A 20,552-nucleotide genomic window follows, 5' to 3' on the forward strand; every position below is an offset into this window, starting at 1 on the left:
CGCTGCTTCCTGTCACATGCTTCCCTGGACCATCCCCGGCGACAGCAGTTTGTGTCTGTCTCCATTCCTTGGTCTTACTCTTCTTCCCAGCTAAACTGTGTTGTTTCTCTCTATTGTGCTTTCTGGTTGCGTCCACCATGGTTACGCTCCAAGTAGGAGGGACTTCTTTACTCCCTGCCCTGATAGCCAGAATCTCAATTGGCAGGACTGAGGTGGCAAATGCGTGTTTGTTGGTTGAATAAATACGCTGTGCCTGAAGCTTGTGACACCTGCATTTTTAGACAACCAAACGTGTGCCACACATATGAAAGATGGCTGCTACCTGAAGACAACCACATGGGGCACAGCTGGCTGAATTTATTCAAACGAATGTGGCAAACACTATGTGGCAGCTTTACGCCGGAGTTGACAATGGCCACATCTGCTGCCTTGAAGAAGGTTTATAATAGACGGTAGATGGAAAACGGCAGAGCCAGTTGACCTTCTCATCCCACGGGCACTTTCTCTGCTGGCTCCTGTTGATGTAAACTGAAGTTGACAAGCCTTTTGTGAAGCCCTCCTATGAGTCAGGCGCTGAGGTGACCGTGACCTCTGCTGACATGCTATCTTCTACCTTTAAAGAATGACACATCTAATATGCAGGAAAGAAATAAAAAAAAAAAAACAACTTGCGGGGAAAGGGTTTATTTTGGCTTACATGTGCTCTCACAGTAATGAAGGAAAGCCAGGGGGCAAACTCAAGACAGGAACCTGGAGGCAGGAACTGGTGCAGAGACCACACACAATGCCACTCACTGGCTTGCTCCTCATGTCCTGCTCAGTCTGCTTGCTTGTTTGTTTGAGTTTTTAAAAATGTATTTTTTTATGACTTAAAACAAAGTTGAAATTTAAATATATTTTAATCATATTCTTGCCTTGCCCCAAGTCTGTCAAGATCTCCTCCTTCCTTCCATCCAACTTCTAAGTTCTTTCTCAAAAAAAAAAAATAAACAAAAAACCAAACAAACCAAAAACCCAATACAACAACAAAATGCTTCAAACCTAAGAAATAAAAAACATCGCCCCCAAAAGAAAACAAAACAAACAAACAAAAAGCAAAGCAAACCACCAAACTGTAAATAAATAAAAGCACACATTAAAAAAACACTGTGGAGTCCAGCACATGTTAGTTAACTACTCTGGAACATGAGATCTGCCCTGGAGTGATTAATAAACCAGTGTCATTCCAGTGGAGAAAGCATTCACTCGTTCATTTCCCTAAAAATATAACAAAATACAATCTAATGAGATAAAATAGCAACTGTCACATTGAAGTCGGACAAGACAAACCAACAGATGTATCAGAGCCCACAGGAAGGCACACACTCAGAGACCTACTCATTTACACACTAAGGAATCCCCAAAACCACTAAACTAGAAGTCATAGTATACTCACACAAAGGTCCTGGTGCGGACCCACGAAAGCCCTGTGCTTGCTGCTTCAGCTTTCGAGTTCAGATGAGCTTTGCTCATGTTGGTTTGGAGGGCCTTGCTTTCTTGGTGTCTTCCATCTCTTCTGACTCTTTCATTCTTTCCGCCTCCTTTTGTGCAGTGTTCCCTGAGCTCTGAGGAGAGGAATTTGATGGAGACATCCCAGTTAGGGCTCCAACATCTCTCTCTCTCTCTCTCTCTCTCTCTCTCTCTCTCTCTCTCTCTCTCTGGCTGTGGTTCTATCAATTTGTTCCCATCTCCTGCAGGAGGACACTTCTCTGATGATGGCTGAACAGATCATACTTGTCTTTCGAGTTCTGAGATACCTCACTCAGGATGACTTTTTTCTAGTTCCATCCATTTGCTTGCATGAGCTGTTACTTGTCTTGTTGATCTTACCATTTCTGACAGGTGTAAGATGAAATCTTAAAGTAGTTTTGAGTTGCATTTCTCTGATGTTAAGGATGCTGAACATTTCATTAACTGTTTCTTCGCCATTTGAGTTTCTTCTATTGAGAATTTGCTGCTTAGATCTGGACCGCATTTTTAAATCGGGTTGTATGTTTTCTTGATACCTAGTTTCCTGAGTTCTTTATGTCCTTTGGATAGTAACCCTCTATTGGATGTGTACTTGCTAAAAATCTTTTCCCACTCTCTAACTAATCTGCTTTCTTACCCAACACTCGACCACCTGCCATGGGTGGAACTGTCTCCTGTGGAATGGGGCCACCCACACCAATTATTAATCAAGAACATGCCTCATATGCTTGCCAACCTGGTGGGGACATTTTCTCAATGTCTTCTCAAAGAGGGTCCCTCTTCCAAGATGACCATAGCTTATGGCAAGTTGGCAAAAACCTAGTCAGCACATGCGTGATATTTAGAAATACAGAGATCCAAACATGTCAGATGAAAGGGAGGAGGCAAAGATGTTATTTCAGAAGAGCAGGATAGAATGATTTACATTTTACATGTTCTCAGTCTTACGGACTTTACAATTTGAACACATGGATTGAACACTTGGAGACAGGGTCTCATGTAGCTCAGACTGGCCTCCAACTTGCTGTGTAGCCGAGCATGGGTTTGAACTGATCTTCCTATTTATTTCTCCCAAAGTCTGGATTTGCAAATGTGTGTCAGCTTGCCCGAGTTATTTGGTGTTAAGGAATGGACCCAGGTCTGTGGACATGCTATGCTAGCAATCTACCAACTGAACAACATTCCTAGTCCTGGATTATTTTAACAAAATAATGACTAAATAAGCGAAACTAAGCCACATGGGCTCTTCTAGCATGGCTAAAGTCAAAGGCTCTAAGTAGGGCCCCTTCTTATGATAATATTACTACGATTGCAAAGAGCCTTGATTTTTGTTATATGGCATTGATCTAGCAATATCTGCCACTGGCTTTTTGGGGGGGGGATTTGGACAGGGTCACCAATCCGCAGTAAAGTGGAGGGGGTGGGGGTTGGCCCACACATCATTGCAGGCCTGCTCTAGCGCAGTTGTGCTGTGAATAGAACCTTTTATGTAACGCGCACACCCTGACAGCTCGCTGTCACACATGAAAAGCTTGGCTGCTTTTAACGTCATGACTTTGATCTGGGCCATGGGGTTGAAAAGATGAGGAATGTCTAAGTCCCGTGCTCGGGAGTATGAATGGCGATTGTAAGCTGAGGACTGTAATATCACAGGGCAGAATGAGTCAGCATCAGTTGACCCTCTGGAGTGACTTTAATCTTGCAAAGTTAATGTGTTCAACTAGGACAATGAACTTGAACTTGAACACATGGTGTAAAGCAAAGGCCAGTGAAAACATAAAAAGTATCACTCGTCATTTGGAAGGGGGCAGCACATCACAACAATACAAGCTCAGCCCTAGGAGTTAAGACACTTAAAATCTGCTGTTGACCTTCTGTTGACACTCCGGATGAATCTGGGCAAGCTTTCTCATACCCTTGGTGCTCCTCAGGATTGCTCAACTAAAAGCAGCCTTCTTTGAAGTTCTTGTATTAGCAGGGAAAAAAAAATCCAATCTGGCACACAGAGGGTTGCTCCTGGCAGAGACAGAATCTCCAGGAAGGGAGGGACAGGTGCTTGGGAGATCTGGGCAAGGCTGCTATGCAAGACATTGAAGAACCAGCACGCCACAGGGGCAGTTTAATCAGAATGGATGCCAGAAGCTCAACCTGAGTAGAGATCTGGAGGCCCCCAGCACAGCTGCTGGGTCAAGCGGAGGCCATGATCATGATTCCCGGAAGATGGTGGAAAAACCGTTCTGAGCTGCGGTACAGCAGTTAGTACTCGGCCACCACACGGAAACATTATACTTTCTCATCACGCACGGAGCTGCATGGGCAAACTCCTGCTGGAAGTTGGAGGTACACCTGGGTACAGGTTTATTATTCCTTCGGGCCTCGGTGTTTGGATTCAACGAGATAAAAACGGAGCGAACAGTATAACGTTCATTAACAGGCACACAGATCAGGGAAATGGGGTCCATGCACAGGGTAGAAGTCTATTCAGCTGTAAAGGAAAGTTACAGTCCCAGGAAAACAGCTAGAGCGGGAGGTCACAGTGTTGAGTGAAATAAGCCTGAGGAATGTACATTCACACACACACACACACACACACACACACACACACACACACACGTAGAAAGGGTAATGTGGGGGGGGGGGAGAAGAGTTCTAAAGGGAAGGCCAGGGGGATACGAGTGATCGACTATGGAGGAAGACCATGAAAGCGGAAGGAGCAGCTATTTGAGGAGAGGAGGGGGGAGGGCAAGAGAGGGCATTGTGTGAATGGAAACAAAGTACAATCAATGATAAACACACATGAAAAGGTCACGTTTCTTTCTATGCCACTCAAATAATTAATATAAAATATGGACATTTTCTTTTCATTTTTGGACCCCATCATAAATGTGCTAACCGTGGTTAGTCTTTTGTTAGCTTGATACGTGAATTAGAGGTCTCTGAAAGGAGGGAACCCCCACTGAAAAGATGGCTCCATCAGATTCAGCTGTAAGGCATTCTCTCAATCAGTGATCAGTAAGGGAGGGCCCGGCTCACTGTGGAGGTTCCATCCCTGGGCTGGTGGTCTTGGGTTCTATAAGAAAGCAGGCTGAGAAAGCTACGGAAAGCGAGTCAGTAAGCAGCTCCCATTCGTGACCTCTGCATCATCTTCTGACTCCAGAATTTTGTTTGAATTCCTGTCCTGACTTTCTTTGATGATGAATAGCAATATGAAAGCATAAGCCAAATAAACTCTTTCCTCCCTAGCTTGCTTTTTGGTCATAGTGTTTCGTCGCAGCAATATAAGCAGCTCCCCTTCATGACCTCTGCATCATCTTCTGCCTCCAGGATTTTGTTTGAATTCCTGTCCTGACTTCCTTTGATGATGAATAGCAATATGAAAGCATAAGCCAAATAAACCCTTTCCTCCCCAGCTTGCTCTTAGGTCATAGTGTTTCGTCACAGCGATATAGAAACCCTAACTAAGACAATATAATATGTTTGAGGCAAACGCTACACAGTTGGCTTTATTCGGAGCTTGTATTCACCTTTGGTTAGGGGAAAACGAGGAACCCTGAACAACAGTGTGCACTCTACCTGCATCCAAGGCAGCTGAAGCAATCTTCTTGAAGGAGCTCAGGATTCCATTATTCTAGGGAGAGACACAAAGTATTTAGCAGCTGATATAGCACAAGTCAATTAAAAGGAACACGGTCCCTTGAATGTGGGCAGGGCCTGGAAAGCATCCTCTGCTGGGGTTAGCTCTCCGCAACTGTGCTCACGCAGGATTGCAGCGAATTCAAGAGGCTCAGGAGCAGGAATGAGCTAGTCAGCATGGAGAGTGGACATGGAAACAGGCACTAGGGACTTGTGCCATGGGTATTTATGACAGACATGGCATGTTTTTTACCAGCTGGTGCCCATTTACTGTTTGCATATGAAGGGAAGTGGTGGATGCTGTGTTAGGGGAAGAGTTATAGCTGGCTGTTTTAGAGGGGCTATGGTAGAACACACGTGATTCATTCAGCTGGGAACAGGTCTTACGTAGCTTGCAGGAGGTGTCGGGGTATTATTGGCCTTCAGAATGACTAGGAGATGTAGCACTTCTCTCTTTGTACTCCTAGCTATGAAATGACATGGAGACCTCTTATTAATTATAAAAGCTTAGCTTGTTCCCAGCTAGCGCTTATAACTTAACCTGTTTATATTAATCTGCATTCTGCCATGTGACTCGTTACCTCTGCTCAGTACTAAGCATCCCACTCCCTCCATATCTGGCTGGCAAATTCCCTGCCTCTTCTATCCACCCCCGCCCCCCAGTTCCACTCTGTTCCCAGAAGTCAGGCCTGTGCTTTCCTGCCTAGCTTTGGCTGGTCAGCTCTTTATTAAACCAGTCAGCAGGTGCCTTGACTGAGATATGTCTTCACAGTGGACATAAAGATTAACCTCCAACAAGGACATGGGGTGGTTGATGCTGGAATTTGGCTGATAACAGTCTGTCCTGCCCCATATGCCAATAACATCTCCATGGAGTCGCCCTGAAATGACAGTCCCTGGGGCTGGAGAGATGGCTCAGCAGTTAAGAGCACTGGCTGCGTTCCCAGAGGACTAGGGTTTGATTCCCAGCACCCATGTAGTGGCTCTCAAGGGTCCATCACTCCAGTTCCAGGGGATCCGGCACTCCTTCCTGGCCTCCATAGGCACAGACATACTCCAGGCAAAGTACCAATACTCAGAAGAATAAAAGTAAATCTTAAAAAAGGAAACGACAATCCCAGTGTAAAATGTAACTTCCATATGTTATAGGTTAGATCCACAGACACCTGTCACTTAATTCACACGACAAATCCTAAAACACATAAAGATTCCTTTCTTACACAGGAGTAAAAAAAAAAAAAAAGCTCAGAAGTAAAAGAGATTTTTCCAAGGCCGTAGGGACAGAGCTTTACAATTCAGGTTTAAAATCAAAGCTTTTTCGCAAAGTGCAAGGCTTTACTTTCCTTCTGATTTGAGTTACTAAAAGCTGTGCCAAAGTTGTTTACCAGCTCCGCTTCACGAGCATGTGTTGCCTTGGCCTTGAGGATCAGAGGATAAGGTTTTCACTGCTGGCCCACCTGACTGTTGGGTATATAAGCCTCCACGGTGCTATTGAATAAAGGGCTTCTTACCAGTGACTAGAGGTCCGTGTCTCTGTCTCTCTGTCTGTGTGTCTTTGTGTGTTTCAACCTCCAGCCCCTTGCTCGAAGCTCGGGAACTGTATGGTAGTGCATAGAGCGCAGACAGGCGTTGTGCGCTGCAGTGTGTGTGTGTGTGTGTGTGTGTGTGTGTGTGTTTGTGTCTTTGTGTGTGTGTCCCAGATAATCCTATATAGTATTTTCTAGAGTGGAGGAGAAGGCTTGAAGTGGGGTCTTCTTGACTTGTTCCCATGATTCAGCTCTCATTATTCCACCGGATGCTGATTGCTGACCTTACGATACACATTGAATGAATACTCTTGAAAGAGCAGGACATTCACTCCCAGCTGCAACACAGGTTGATGCCAGCCTTTCTGCTTCAGCATTAACTGACATTTATCTCAGTTGAAAGTAATATGCAATAATTCAAGTGCTAAAGCTCGGCCTATTGGGACAATTCCGTAATTCCAGTCCTCGGCGGCCAAAGGATTGTAGCAGGTTTGTTGCCAGCATGGGCTGCTGAGTGAGGTCCTGTCTCAAAAAGTCAAAAATGACAAAAACCCCAATGAACAAACAGAACTCAAAGAGATGAAGGAAAGTTCAGTTGGAAGTAAAAAAATAGAACATTTCACATGGGATGCTAAATGATTACAAACCACGTAAGTGTGTATGTGTGTGCCAGTGTCTGTTCTCTCTCTCTCTCTCTCTCTCTCTCTCTCTCTCTCTCTCTCTCTCTCTGTGACTGTGTGTGTGTGTTCTCTCTGTGTCTGTGTGTCTGTGTATATGTGTGACTCTGTCTGTGTCTGTCTGTGTGTGTATGTGTGTGTCTGTGTGTCTGACTATGTCTGTGTTCTTTCTCTCTCTGTCTCTCTGTCTCTGTCTCTGTCTCTGTCTCTGTCTCTCTCTCTGTGTGCAGGCCAGAGATTAATGTCTGCTGTCTTCCTTAATCAGTTCTCCACCTTATTTATTGAGACAGTTTCACTGAACCTGGAGCTCATGATTAGGCCAGACTGGCTGGTCAGCAAACCCCCAAAGGTCAACTTGGTCTTATCAGCTCACCTCTTTACTAATGGGATTCTATGTCTGAACCAATAACTGTGCTTGGTTTTATCCAAATGATCCAAATGATCAGCATGACCTCCCTGGCTGTTCATATAAATGTTTAATAAAAAACTGTTGTGTATACTTCTTTTGTATTGATATTTATACACACACATTTCAGCTCTTGTGACCTTCAGAGAGTCTTTCACCCTCAATGTTTCATAGCTATATAATCCACAACCTTTCTGGTCTCTTACCTATAAGCCTGTGCCAGCTTGCAGCTACCTCCCCCAAGGGAGTAGAGGTCAGGTTTACAGTGGCTATTGGCGCCCGGATGCGTTATTAAAACGAGACCATAATGGACATTTGGAAAGTAAGGCTGAGAAAAAGAGATATAACCAAGGAACAAATGACTTCTTGAATTCGGGCTTGTCAGTCTAAGGTCTGTTTCCAGGTAACAAACCCGTGGCAGACACCAGGTGGCGCTCTCACCCCAGTAGTCCCGCGTGCAGGTCCTTAGCGTTGGCACCTGTATTTTGAAAGCTGTGCCCGCGGGAGACCCTGGAGAATTACGCTCCGTGAAGTGCAGGAGCAACTTCACCCAGTCGCCGCCTAGTCCTGAGGAGTGGACTGATCCCGACCCAGGGTCTCAGGGAGGAGGCTATATAGCCCTTGGTATTCCAAGGTGAAGTTCAGAAACTAGACAGGCCAAGAGCTCGCGAGTTTGAAGAAAGCATTTGAAGAAAGCGAGTTTGAAGAAAGAAGGCAGAAACCACCTTGAAAGGTGTCAAGCATCCCCGCGTGTGCTCCCAACAGGGCCTGTTGGAAGCAGTCCGGGAACTTAAGAGAGTGTATCTTACTTTTCTCTACCCCCTGCGCTGGGAACTGATGACATCATAGTCATTTTGGTCTTTTCTTGCAAAGTAAAGTCTTGCTAAATAGTAGGCGTGTATGCAGCTCCCGCCTTCCCCGCGGGGCCTCCCCCCAACCCATTTAGGCCAACAACAAATTCTAGTATGAAGGTGAATGTCTGGGCTGACACAAAATGGAAAGATGGTTTTTCAAAGAGCACCCAGAAGGCGAGAACTCAGGACCAGGTCTCTAGACACCCAGGGCTCTGGAGCGCCTCTTCTTCTAGTCCCGGGACAGGACTTCTCAAAGGGCGTGGCCTGCACGGACCAGGGCCCCAGGGTTTTGATAGACGCTGAGTCCTTGGGATCCCAACCCTACTGACTATATTCTCTGTGTGTGGAGGAAAGGAAAATCTATCTGAAGTTCCAACCGCACGAAACAAACTGTTCATATGCAGTTTTTACGACGAAGAAAATCCTCCTACTTAACATTCCTCCAGTTGACTCCCCTTGCACATCAAAGTCTGTTCCTGGGGGCCTTGGACTTGAGGGGCAAGGGAGAGGAGATCCCTGCATGCAGGACGACAAGGCTCATCTTTGGAGATGGGATCTTTTGGAGTGTGGGGTAAAATCAGGAGTGCCGGAGCTCTCTCAAAGTGACCTGTGGCTCTGGTTTAGGATCTGGGGACACAGGTCACTTGCAGGCTGATCATTCCTGCTCTGCACCCGGCTGCCACGCGCACCTGGGTCGGCTGCCAGGCCTTGGGGGGAACTTAGGAGGCGTGGGGGCGGGCTCCTCTGCTACTCGAGCGGGGCGGAGATGCTGGAGAGGAGGAGGAGGGAAAGTGGGGGTCTATCTCCCCCCACCTCCCGCCCCCGAGGCCACCTTCGGCTTTATAATTGGCTCCCACTGCTGTTCCATTCCTCTTATCTGATCCCGGGCGAGCGGCGAGGAGGGGATAGCTCTGTAGGGGAGGAGGCAGCGGGAGAGGGACAAGGAGAGGACAGAGTGAGCGACAGGAAGGAGAAGCTAATTAAGAAAGGGTACTCCGAGGGAAGCGAGCCAGGGCAGTGGTCCGCTCAAAACCAACCTGCGGCGGCAAACCCTCCCTAGGCGCCAAGAGGTCCCCAACCTGGGCTGGAAAGTTGCCCTGCACAGGTCAGTCCGTCTTTCTCTACTGTTCTGTGGTTCGGCTTTGCAAAGTCTATAGGTGAAGAAAGAAAGTCAGAGAAAGTGAGCCACCTGTAGACGAATGCGGTTTCCAGAAGCGTCTGCCACACGTGTGCCTGGGAACCTGAGGGTGAGATAGGAGATGCTCACAGAGAGATGCCTCTCTGGGACCGCGGGGCACAGAGATTGCAAGGCGCTGAGTGACCGGTGTGCGGAGAGCGAAGGAATCTTGCGTTTCTCTTCGGGGATTTCCCCATGAAGTCTGGGTGCGGTGGGCGCTGGGCAGGAACTAGCTGCATTTGGCTGCTCTACTACAGTGGTGGCTCCGGAGTGATCATTTGACAGGGGTTTAGGAATTTGGTTGGAAGCCCCGGGTGTGTATAGAGCACTACGCTGTTTAGATTCTATGTGGTAGTGGTTTGGGAGACTTGCCAGTGAAGACAACTTACCCAGGTATTCCTTGTGCGGGTGCACATGCTAGCAGCTTTGGGCCAGGCGCCGAACGGAAAGGGGAACAGCCAGGCAGAGCTCATAGAAGGTAGAGGGCTACCTTCTATGCATCTTCTAAGCATCTTGGGTAGCATCTTGGGTTGCTGCTAAGATGCTTCGCGAACCTTCTTCACTTAATTTTCCTTTTATTTTTGTGAACTCCTCCCTACGTCTCCTTGCGCTTAGCCTCTGGGCATCCGAGACATCTGCAGAAGCAGGGCTTTGCCATCCAGTGTGCACAGGCAGGGACAGGGCAAGGTTACGTCATTAGGGTAGCCTTAGTGACTGACCAAGGTTTGGAGTTTTGCAGACTTGGTGCTGAGTTCCTGTGGGCTCAGTGGGAAGCTGGAGAGCTCAGGGTTGCTTAGCTTAGGTCCAGGGGAGCTTTCAACTTGCCACGAAGAGCAGCGCCCCTGAAGAAGCTTGCATGCAGTTACCATAGGAGTCTGGATCCCCACCCTCATTGCCCCTCCGACCCCACCCCCACCCCACCGCAGTCCGAAAATGACTTCTAGAACTGCCTCGAGTCCCAAGAAAGATGTATTTATTTTTAGGCAGCGCCATATGTAGTCCAGGCTGGTCTCTCCATAACTAAGGAAGGCCCATTCCTTCTGTCTCCACCTCTCAAGAGCTGGGATCACAGATGTGAGCCAACACCTGACTTTAGACTCCACTGGAAGATTTGGAGAGTTCCTGACGGGTAGCAGCAGTAGAGATGGAGTGGGGACAGGAGGGAGGGACATAGGAGTCAGCTTTCTGTGGCCTCACAATAAAGAGAGTTTTCTCCGTCCTCATTTGTTGGAGGCCCTGGAATGCAGCTTCCATCAAGGGCCAAGAGGGCCCCTCTTTATAGGATGAAGTAGCAAGCAGACTCAGGGTGGTTGCAAGGAGGAGACTCGGTGTTCTGTTGCTGATGAGGGATTCCAGCTCTGTATGTAGCCACTGTTATGTTAGTGACGGGTAGGTGGGTGGACGGATGGACGGACAGATGGATGAGATTTAGATCAGAGGTTAAGACAATAACATAGATGGGCTTCAGTTGAACCTGGGCTCAATGCCGTTTTCTGGGGTAACTCTCTTTGGGGGGTTTTTGTTTGTTTTGCTATTTGCTTTATTGGAGCAGGTTGTCACTCTGTAGCTTTGGCTGGTCTGAAACTTCTTATCGTGTAGCCCAGATTGGCTAGGACCATCTTGCATTAGCCCCTCTAAGTGCTGGAATTACAGGCTTACACCACCCTGTCCCGTTCTTTGTTTATACAGTTTTCTCGACCGATCATTCCACACAGGATGCAACCCACACATTCAGAATGTATGATGCAAAGGCTTTCAGTATATTTAGAGAGGGCAGTCAATATCACAAATTAAGAATGATTTTAGGAGCCTGGAGACATGGCTTAGTGGCTAAGAGCACCAGTTGCTCTTATAGAGAGTCTGAATTTGCCTCCCAGCAGGGACATCTGATTCCTTACAGACACCTGTAACTCCAACTTCAGGGGATCTGACAGTCTCTTTTGGACTTCATGGGCACTTGCGCGCGCGCACACACACACACACACACCATATCTGCACACCCCAACCCCACCCATACACACTCATACCCACACCCACACACATTCGCACATACATACACATCCCCAACACATCAATCTACACTCACACATACACACACATACACATTCCCCCACAGCCACACACATTCCCCACAAACTCACACACCAATACACACCCACACAAACACCCATCGCCCCATAGCCACACATACACATTCCCAACACACACACACACACACACACACACACACACACACACACCCCTACATATCCACACATCCCCACACACCTCCCCACACATCACATCCCCACACACTGTGTCCCCCCACACGCACACATGTACCCCTAACACTATATACACATATTTTTAAAAATTCTAAAAAGAAATGGAATGCTTTTAGAATTTCCAAAAGAAAATCTACACCTATGGTCAGTAACTCCCAAATCTCTCTGGCCTGTCACCTCACCTCTGGGCATTTTATATAAATGGAGCTTTTCTATGGCCCTTTGGGATTGATTTTTTTTCACCTACTGAGATATCTTTAGGTTTGATCCATGGTGCATAGGGTATCTTCTTAGTCTCTTAATGGACACTGGACACAATCTTCTTCTGCTTGAGGAACTCTGAACCAGAACAACCCTGAATCTCCACTGCAGCCCTGACCTCCTCCAGGTCCCTTGGAAAGGACAGGAGCCACCCTTGTGAGGCCTCTTAATAATTAATTCTCTGGGCAGGGTTCCTTGGAACCTGTCAGTGTTGCTGGAGTAGCTTGGATGGCTCCCAGGCTTCAGGATGGATGGGAGGAGCTCTTTGGCCCGGATCCTGGTGCTCTAACAGTCCAGCTGCAGTGTGCAGAGAAGTCCCTAGTCTTCCATGCTTTCCAGAACCACCAGGGGCTGAGCAAATGAGAGGATTAGCATGCAAGTCTGGGAAGCCCCTAACTTACTAGAAAGACCCCACAGGGCACACTCCTTTCAGATCTCACTTCCCACTGTCCCCTACTAAGACACACAGAGATTGCTTCTCTCTCTCTCTCTTTTTTTTTTTTTGCTTTCTTTTCTTTTCTTTTCTTCTGGCCTGGTTGCAGCTGACATCTCTGCGGAGGTGTGACTTCAGCTCCTTTGGAGTCACTCTCAGTCAAATTCAGCCAAATGACCTCTGCTTCCCTGGAACGCAGAGCATAAGCGACCGTTCCTTTAAGTCTTCTTGAATCACTGCGCACTGGGGCTGTGCTGTGAGCACCACTGAACTAACACACTGTCTGCAATTGCAGCATCCATGCAGGACACTCTAGACGATCGTCCAAGGGACAGGCAGCTGGGGCGGGGATGTCAGGAAGCAAGCTTAAAGGGGAGTGATAAAAGTTTACGTTTGTCGTAGAAAATATGCGCCTGATAGTGCTGGATGTCAAGGAAGCAATCATTCTCTTTTACTCCATATAAGTAAATAAACAGTGGCAGGGGGCCAGTCACTCTTTTATACACTGAACTCTGAGTGTAGGCTGCTTCTCGTTCTCATGGGGATAATGATCTGTGTGCATTGTTTATCTGTCTGTGTTAGAAGCTGTGCTACTTAGCTTTTTGTCACCAAAACAAAATAATTGAGATAATTATAATGAGGAAAGATGTGCTTTGGCTCATGACTGAGGAGGTCTTGTCCATACTGAGTTGCCTCTGATGCTCTGGGCCCGTGGTCGGGCAGTACATCAAGTATACAGCGGAGCAAGATCATTTCCATTGTGAACCAGGGAGTAAAAGGAGAGAAGGGGAAAGGGGCTTTCTGAGGGGTCTTATATAGACCCCTCTTATAATTTCTACTGCCTCCCAAAGGGTCAAGCCATTAATACATTGGTCCTTTGGGTGACATTTAGAACCTGGACTATGGCAGAGATATTGGCACATTCCGGTATCTCTTTCTTTCTCCGTAAAATATACACTATCTTCTCATTACTTTGGGACATACATGCGATTTCCCCTTTTGGGACAAAGCCCCTGAGCTCCAGGGAAAAATGGCCTCCTCTGGGGTCACAAATCTGGCAAATGACAGGGAAATAATTAGAAAGGCCAGTGGAGTCTGCAGTGTCCGTATCACTCTGGGCACTTTATCTTCCAGTGTCTCTGCTGGGGAGGCACTAGGACATGTGTCTGGAGCTGGAGTGGGTGGTGTAAGCTGAGGTCACGTGCTCTGGTGCTGAAGCAGACAGAGGATGGGGGACAAAGGGGTTAGGGGCTGCTTAGGACCGAGCTTACTTCAAAGAGTCTGGTCGACGAAAGTGGTTTTCTTTTTTCTCCTACTTCATTCTCTTCTCTTATTTTCCTCTTGAAAAGGTCTACAGTTTTAATTTTTTTTGGGGGAGGGGACTCCTTTATTTTGTGGGAATTGTGACGAGGAAGGCACTTCTGTGGGATGTTATGAAAGCCAAGAGTACACGCCGGTGTGTGGAGCCTAGAGGCCCAAATTCCACCAAGGTTGAAAGCACCCTGCAACCCTTCCCTCTTTCCTTCCCATCATCCCCTATGTGTTGTGTATGAATGTGTATGTTCGGGCGGGTGGGTGTACATCTGCCATGGACCCATGTGGAGGTCAGAGGACAACTTCCTGGAGTTAGTCCCCTCCTTCTACTGTCGGTCTTGGGGCTTGAACTCAGGTCACCAGGTTTACAGGTTACATACATTCACCTGCTGAGCAATCTTGCTTCCACTCTCCTGCCTCCACAGAATCTCACTGTGTAACTCAGCTGCCGCCGCCTATGTAGTTATTGCTGGCCTCGAACTCCCAGTAGCCCTCTTGTCTCAGCCTCCCGGGTGCTGGGAACACAGGCAGCAGCCGCCATGCCTGGTTCTAGATCAGTTCTCTCTCATCTTGCATTTATCTGTTAGTGGCTGCTCAAATTGCCCTGGCAGATGTCCCTCACTTGAAACGTTTAGGGAGTTGTATTCAGATTCTTCTCCCAGATTTTACTTGAGCGGCTTGTGAAAATTATTGCAGAAAGAGGCTAGCCTTTGCTAAGTCCATCAGAATGACGTAGGGCAGGTCTGGGTGGGCAGGCAGGAGACACAGTCGTGAAAAGATATGCTCCTGGATGGCTTTCTGCCTCTGCTTTTGGGTGAGGAGCACACTGAAGTGAGGTTAAAAAAAAAAGCTGGGCAGTGGTGGTGCATGCCTTTAATCCCAGCACTAAGGAGGCAGAGGCAGGAGGATCTCTGTTCGAGGCCAGCCTGGTCTACAAGAGCTAGCTCCAGGACAGCTAGGACTGTTACACAGGAAAACCCTGTCTTGAAAAACCAAAAAAAAAATTGATTCTTTTTCTCTCCAGCCCAGCATCTTGCCTTGTATTGTCACTGTGCTAAACATTCAGAGTGCGGTATTGCAAATGCATTTCTGAACGTAGAAATGCAGTTAATAGCTACAGTCCAATGATGAGCACGTAGAGTGGAGAACAAAGGTTAGCATCGGAGGCGCCAGGGAAAAGCCCCGTGGCTCTCAGTGGGGAGACCAGGAAAGCCTCTGGAATGGAAGGTGTCTAAGATGAGAAGTGGAGCTGGCCTGCGACTGAGGATAGTCACAGGCTGTGATGAAGATAAGCTCCCATCGCTTTGGCAGAGAAGCTCTGCAGTCCTTAACAAGCAAGATGAGAGGGAAGACGGGAGCCAGATGACGGGACATTCTTGTGTCAAGTAGCTGCCACTAACTTGCTGGGCTTCTGGAACGGCTCTGGCTTCTATCTCAAAATTTACATGTCTAGTTTAAGAGTGTCAAGGCTCCTCTCTCTCTCTCTCTCTCTCTCTCTCTCTCTCTCTCTCTCTCTCTGTCTGTCTGTCTCTGTCTCTCTCTCTCTCTGTGTGTGTGTACATATGCTTGTATGAGTGAGGATGTGCTCAGAAGTGAATGAGCATGGAGGTCAGAGGTCAACCTTAGATAGCATTCCTCAAGAGTAGTCTATAGTTTTTTTTATTTGGGATGAGGTCTCTCACTGGCCCAGAGCTCACCAATTATATCAGTTTGGCTGGCTAGACACCCTCCAGTCTCTGCCTCCCCAGAGCTGAGATTACAAGCACATGCTTGACTTTCGTATGTGGGTTCAGGGGCTGGGACTGAGACCCTTCTGTTTGTGTGGCAAGCACTTCATCTACGTGACTATTTTACCAACCCACAGAATGGCTGCGCTTCTGAGACTGGTTTGTTCCGGTTCTTGTGCAGCTGACTGACTCACAAGGCTGTTGCTAACCTCATAGGACGAATTAGCGAAAAGTGACCCCTCTGGGAAACCCTCTGCTATCGGAGAAGAAAACTGCACTTTTCTCTGGGTCATCTGGCCCTACGGCTCACAACTGGCAGGTGACTGCTAATTTCAAGCCTTGGTTACCCAAAGTCAACTGTAATCCATGCACCATATTCACCTTCGAACTCACATACATTATCTCTGAACACTCAATGATAGTTAATCATTATTTATCTATTGCTTATTAAACGTATTGAATTTGTTAAGCTATGCTTTTAAATGTCATCCAGATGTCCTCTGGTGCCAATATCTAGAAAGGCAAAGAATTCTTAAGGCCACCAATCTAGCTGAGAAGCTGCTGTTCCTTGGAGGCCTGGTTGATAGTGCCACCCATAAAACTGTTCTCAGCCCCAGGTGAGACAGATTTTTCTTGGTAAAGCATCCCCCCTGAAGGATTCAGGGCAGCTCTTTCACATTTTGGAAGCAGCACTGTGAAGGTTAGCTTCACAGGTCAACTCAACAACAGGCTAGAATCAGAGGAACTTACTGCAGGATTCCTAGATCAGGTTGGCTTGTACACAAGCGAGGATTTGTCTTTTCTTGAGGTGTATAATTGTATAACATGCCTGTTTATGTGTGTATCTATGTTTGCATGTATGTGGGAACCCGTGTGTGTGTGTATTCGCATGCATGTATGCATGTGTGTATATAGGTCTAAAGTAGACTGTAGGCATTTTCCTTGATCATTCTCTACCTTGGATATTAAAGTAAGGTCTCTAACTTGAACACAGATCTTGTGGCTTTAGTTTACTCTGGGGTTCCACTGTCTCCCGTTCTCCCCAAGATGGGATGAAAGGCCACTGTTATACCCTCTTACCCCATTTGGGGGTGCCGGAACTCTTGTCCTTAAAGTCGCCAACTGCTTTCCCCCACAAGCCATCTCCTCAGCTTGAAGTCCATGTCACAAACAAACAAACAAGGAACCCCTACAACAAACAAACAAAAAACTGTGAACAAACAACATTGGAAAAGTGGAGCTGAGGCAGACATCCTAAAAACCATTTTATCCTGATCCCCCAAATTGGAAAACTCACTCGGATTGTGATCCCAATCTTTACAGCGGAAGGTGAACTATTCTCAATGTTGGACTTTTAAATTCGCATCAGTTCAAATCTTCTCTTCTCAGAAGGTGCGCCAAAGAACCCTGTTTTAGCTTCTGCATGAAGGCTCTTTAAATATAACACACAAAGACACCTGTTACACACCTCTTAGTCTTCGTTCTCTTGGGCCTCAACCATGCTCAAATATCCCCGATCTTTCAAAGCTGCATTGCTCAAACTTGTCCACAACTACAAAGCCTTTTACCCCGCCCCCCCCCAAAAAAAAGCCTGTGAACGGCTCTCGAGTCAGGTGGCCACATCGACAGAGAGCTGATCATTTCAACCTGCACCGAGTTCTTTCTGAGATTAAAAAATGGATAGGAATGTGTTCGGAATTGTCTACCGTAGTTCACACAAGCGAGTCCCGGCTGCCTTTGTAATTATCTGGATCTTCAGTTTTGGCTTCAACCTTTCTGCCCAGTTGGCCTTCCACCCTGCATATGAGGGAGATAGAAGGTTCTTTGTTTGCCTTCTTCCTTTAGCATCCGCCCAAGAAGCAAAATCACTGCTTATCACCGCTTCCTTTGCTCTCCATTAACCCGGTGCCCAGGGGCCCAAATCGGAACTCTCCGAGTCTATCTGTGCATTATGGTGATCATCTTTCTTTTCAAATTAGTTTTTAAAAAGTAGTGTAAAAGGCAATGGTTTTCAACCCAGCATTTCCATACTGTTTTTTAACGCCACCCCCATACTCTTGCCGGTCCCTTCCTTCCCCCCACCTTCCTGCCTTCATGTCGCATATATTCTATTACCCTCTCTTCTCTCCTTCTTATTCTCTTTATTTTTAGATTTATTTTATTCATATGAGTGCTTTGTCTCCATCTATGTCTGTGTACCACACATGGGTGCTGGGAATCGAATTTGATCCTTCCCAAGAACAAGTGAGCTAACTCTCCAGCCTGAAAGTTTGTTTCTTTTTTCCCTCTTTCCTTTCTTTTCTTTTCTGAGACAGGGTATCTCTGTGTAGCCTTTGTTGATCAGACTGACGCCAAACTCAGAGATCCGCCTGCCTCTTCCTCCTGAGTGCTGGGATTAAAGGCGTGCACCGCTACTTCCTAGCTCTCACCTACCATTCTTAAGACATCATTTCGCACTTCACGGTTGTCTCTCTCTGGGTTTATGATCCATACTCCATCCTCTACACACATATATGAAAGTTAAAGTTTAGTCTTTGTATGTAATTATGCATTATGCAGCATCTGTCTTTCAGGGTCTAAGGTGCTTGTTTCGTGGAGTATTTTCTAGCTCCTTTGATTTTTCTGCAAATGTCATGACTTCATTTTTCAAAGACAGACATTATCGTATGTATATCATTGACGAAGAACATAGAATGTCTGGCATGCCACCGGCTTGTGCTGATGTTCCCTGCCATTTCATACTTCCATTAGCTTTGTATTTAGCTTGCAATCTTGGTCTATAATGGACTTGTAAAGGAGCTCCCTAAGGGGAACAGAGTGTGACGTTTTCTACTTTCTTTAGCACCAAAGGACTCCACTTTGGTTATATAGCAAGGACTCTCAATGCGTGTTGGGATGATAATTCCAGTGTCATAAATCGCTGTCTCTCTCACAGCCTGGGTCACCAGCATCTGCATACCAAGTGGCTAAGAACAATTCTGTGTAAGTTTGTAAGGTTTATAAACAATGATTGGTGGGAATACTCTTCAAGATTTGGTTGTGTACATGTGTAAGTTTTGGCAAGAGATATAACTGTTGAATAAACATTTGAAGGTTTTTTGATAAAACCAGCTGTATGCCGAGCTAAGAATTCTTCGAATGCCTGTAAGCACTTGTTAATGGCTTCCCTTGAGTCTTTGCTCTTTATTAAACCTAACTGCACAAATGAGATTTGATTAAAAAAATACACAAGCCAGAAGCAGGCTGAATTAGCACCGATAGGAATGGTTTAAAGCTGCTTGTTAGGCTATGACGGTGCTTTGACCACACTTAGGCAATGCAGTATCATCTCTCCTCAGATTTGATTTTGTACCTCTGCTTTCAGAATTAAGTAGCCATCTCCGCCTGGCATGTTTGAGAAGAAGGAAAAGAAGAAAAGAAATACCAAAGCAGAGTTATTTGTTTATTCAGACTCTTGGGCAAAGTTTCAACAAAAGAAACTTTGACATTTTTGGGGAAATGTTAAAATATCTCATGGCACTTAAATAGAAATTGAGACTTTTCTTGTCTCCACTTCTCTGTCCAGAAGTTTGGTGACTTGGCAGAAAAGCTTGGGAAAATTAAGATTCTACTCCTCCCGACATGCTGTTGCTAATCCTAATTTAAAGCAAACAACAAAAAGAATTTAAAGGCAGGCTCTGTATACTGCTTTATCTTCAGTCTAATAACTTAGACTGTTTATGCCCAGACTGACGAAGGAGGGCAGCAGGTACTTAATTAGCTAAAGCGTTTGAAATATATTCACTTCCAATGCCACATGTTTGTTATTGTCATGCAACACCAGGGCACAAGAATTGCAACGCAATTGCAATTGGTAAAAAAAAAAAAAAAAGATACAAAAAGCTCTTGCCCTGATACGACTGGAGAAGGGATCTTTTCTTCCTCTGTTAGAATAGACTCACATGATCTGAAGCACACAGCCTGGCTCTTTAGAGCCTATGGGACAGATGTGGTCTGTTTCCTTGACTTGTTTACTTGAAGCCTAGGTTTGTTATGTTTGGGAAGGAATTCTTAGAATGAATATCTCATTTGGGAAAGATTTTTTCGCTATATTTTTCTTTGTGTGTGATGGGCAGATCCATGGATGATTAGCTGACTGAGGGATATATTAATCCGAAGAGAATGAGGCTGACTATTGAAATCTTCTCAAGCCCTTGTACGTAAAGGCTGCTCAATCCCTTTGGATTGTTTAACTAACCTGTAATAAATTAATTCAGCTTCAAATGCTATGCAGATAACACCACTGAACATTTTGCCCGTTCTATGATTGCTTTACAATGAATTACACAAAGAAAATAGTTATATGTTCCTATATATTCTTCCAGATACACGTTATCATTCTGATATAAAACCAGAATAGTGAGGTTGAAGTGTGGATGAGTTATATTACTTTAACAGCTTATAGCATTATGGCTTATTATTGAGTCTGAAGACAAAGCCACCTATAGCTCAGACTACTCTCAGACCTGCCCATTAGCAGTGCTCAGCCTGGAACACCTGATTCTCCAGCCTCTGTGTCCCAAGTGCTGGCATCGCAGGCCAGCACTGCCACACCAGGGAAGATTCGTTTTACTGCCTTCACTGTAGTATCTTTGACTTAAAGGGAAACGAACGCTTCCGTGCTGCTGTCAAAACGTGTTCAGTGGCAAAGAAAGGATGACGTTGTACCGATGAAGGATTAGACAAAACAATGGGTGAACAACAAAGAGAGACGTTTTGCTATCCAACTACA

At 46.1% G+C, this 20,552-nt stretch overlaps 1 protein-coding gene across 3 annotated transcripts in view; it reads left to right on the forward strand.

Moving 5' to 3' along the window:
• Nucleotides 1-3,672: 3,672 nt before the first annotated feature.
• The window catches only part of Col14a1 (collagen type XIV alpha 1 chain), a 196,616-nt gene continuing 179,736 nt past the window's right edge, over nt 3,673-20,552 (forward strand). For 2 of the 3 annotated variants that reach the window (XM_087898784.1, XM_087898782.1), the window contains exon 1: nt 9,496-9,710. The gene's annotated coding sequence lies outside the window, so the exon portion shown is untranslated. Of the gene's footprint in view, nt 3,850-9,495; nt 9,711-20,552 lie in introns of those variants that run through there. The other variant, XM_087898783.1, reaches the window with a different exon arrangement.

This window comes from Myodes glareolus, chromosome 19 (genome assembly GCF_982192425.1).
Source record: "Myodes glareolus chromosome 19, mMyoGla1.1, whole genome shotgun sequence".
NCBI lineage: Eukaryota > Metazoa > Chordata > Mammalia > Rodentia > Cricetidae > Myodes > Myodes glareolus.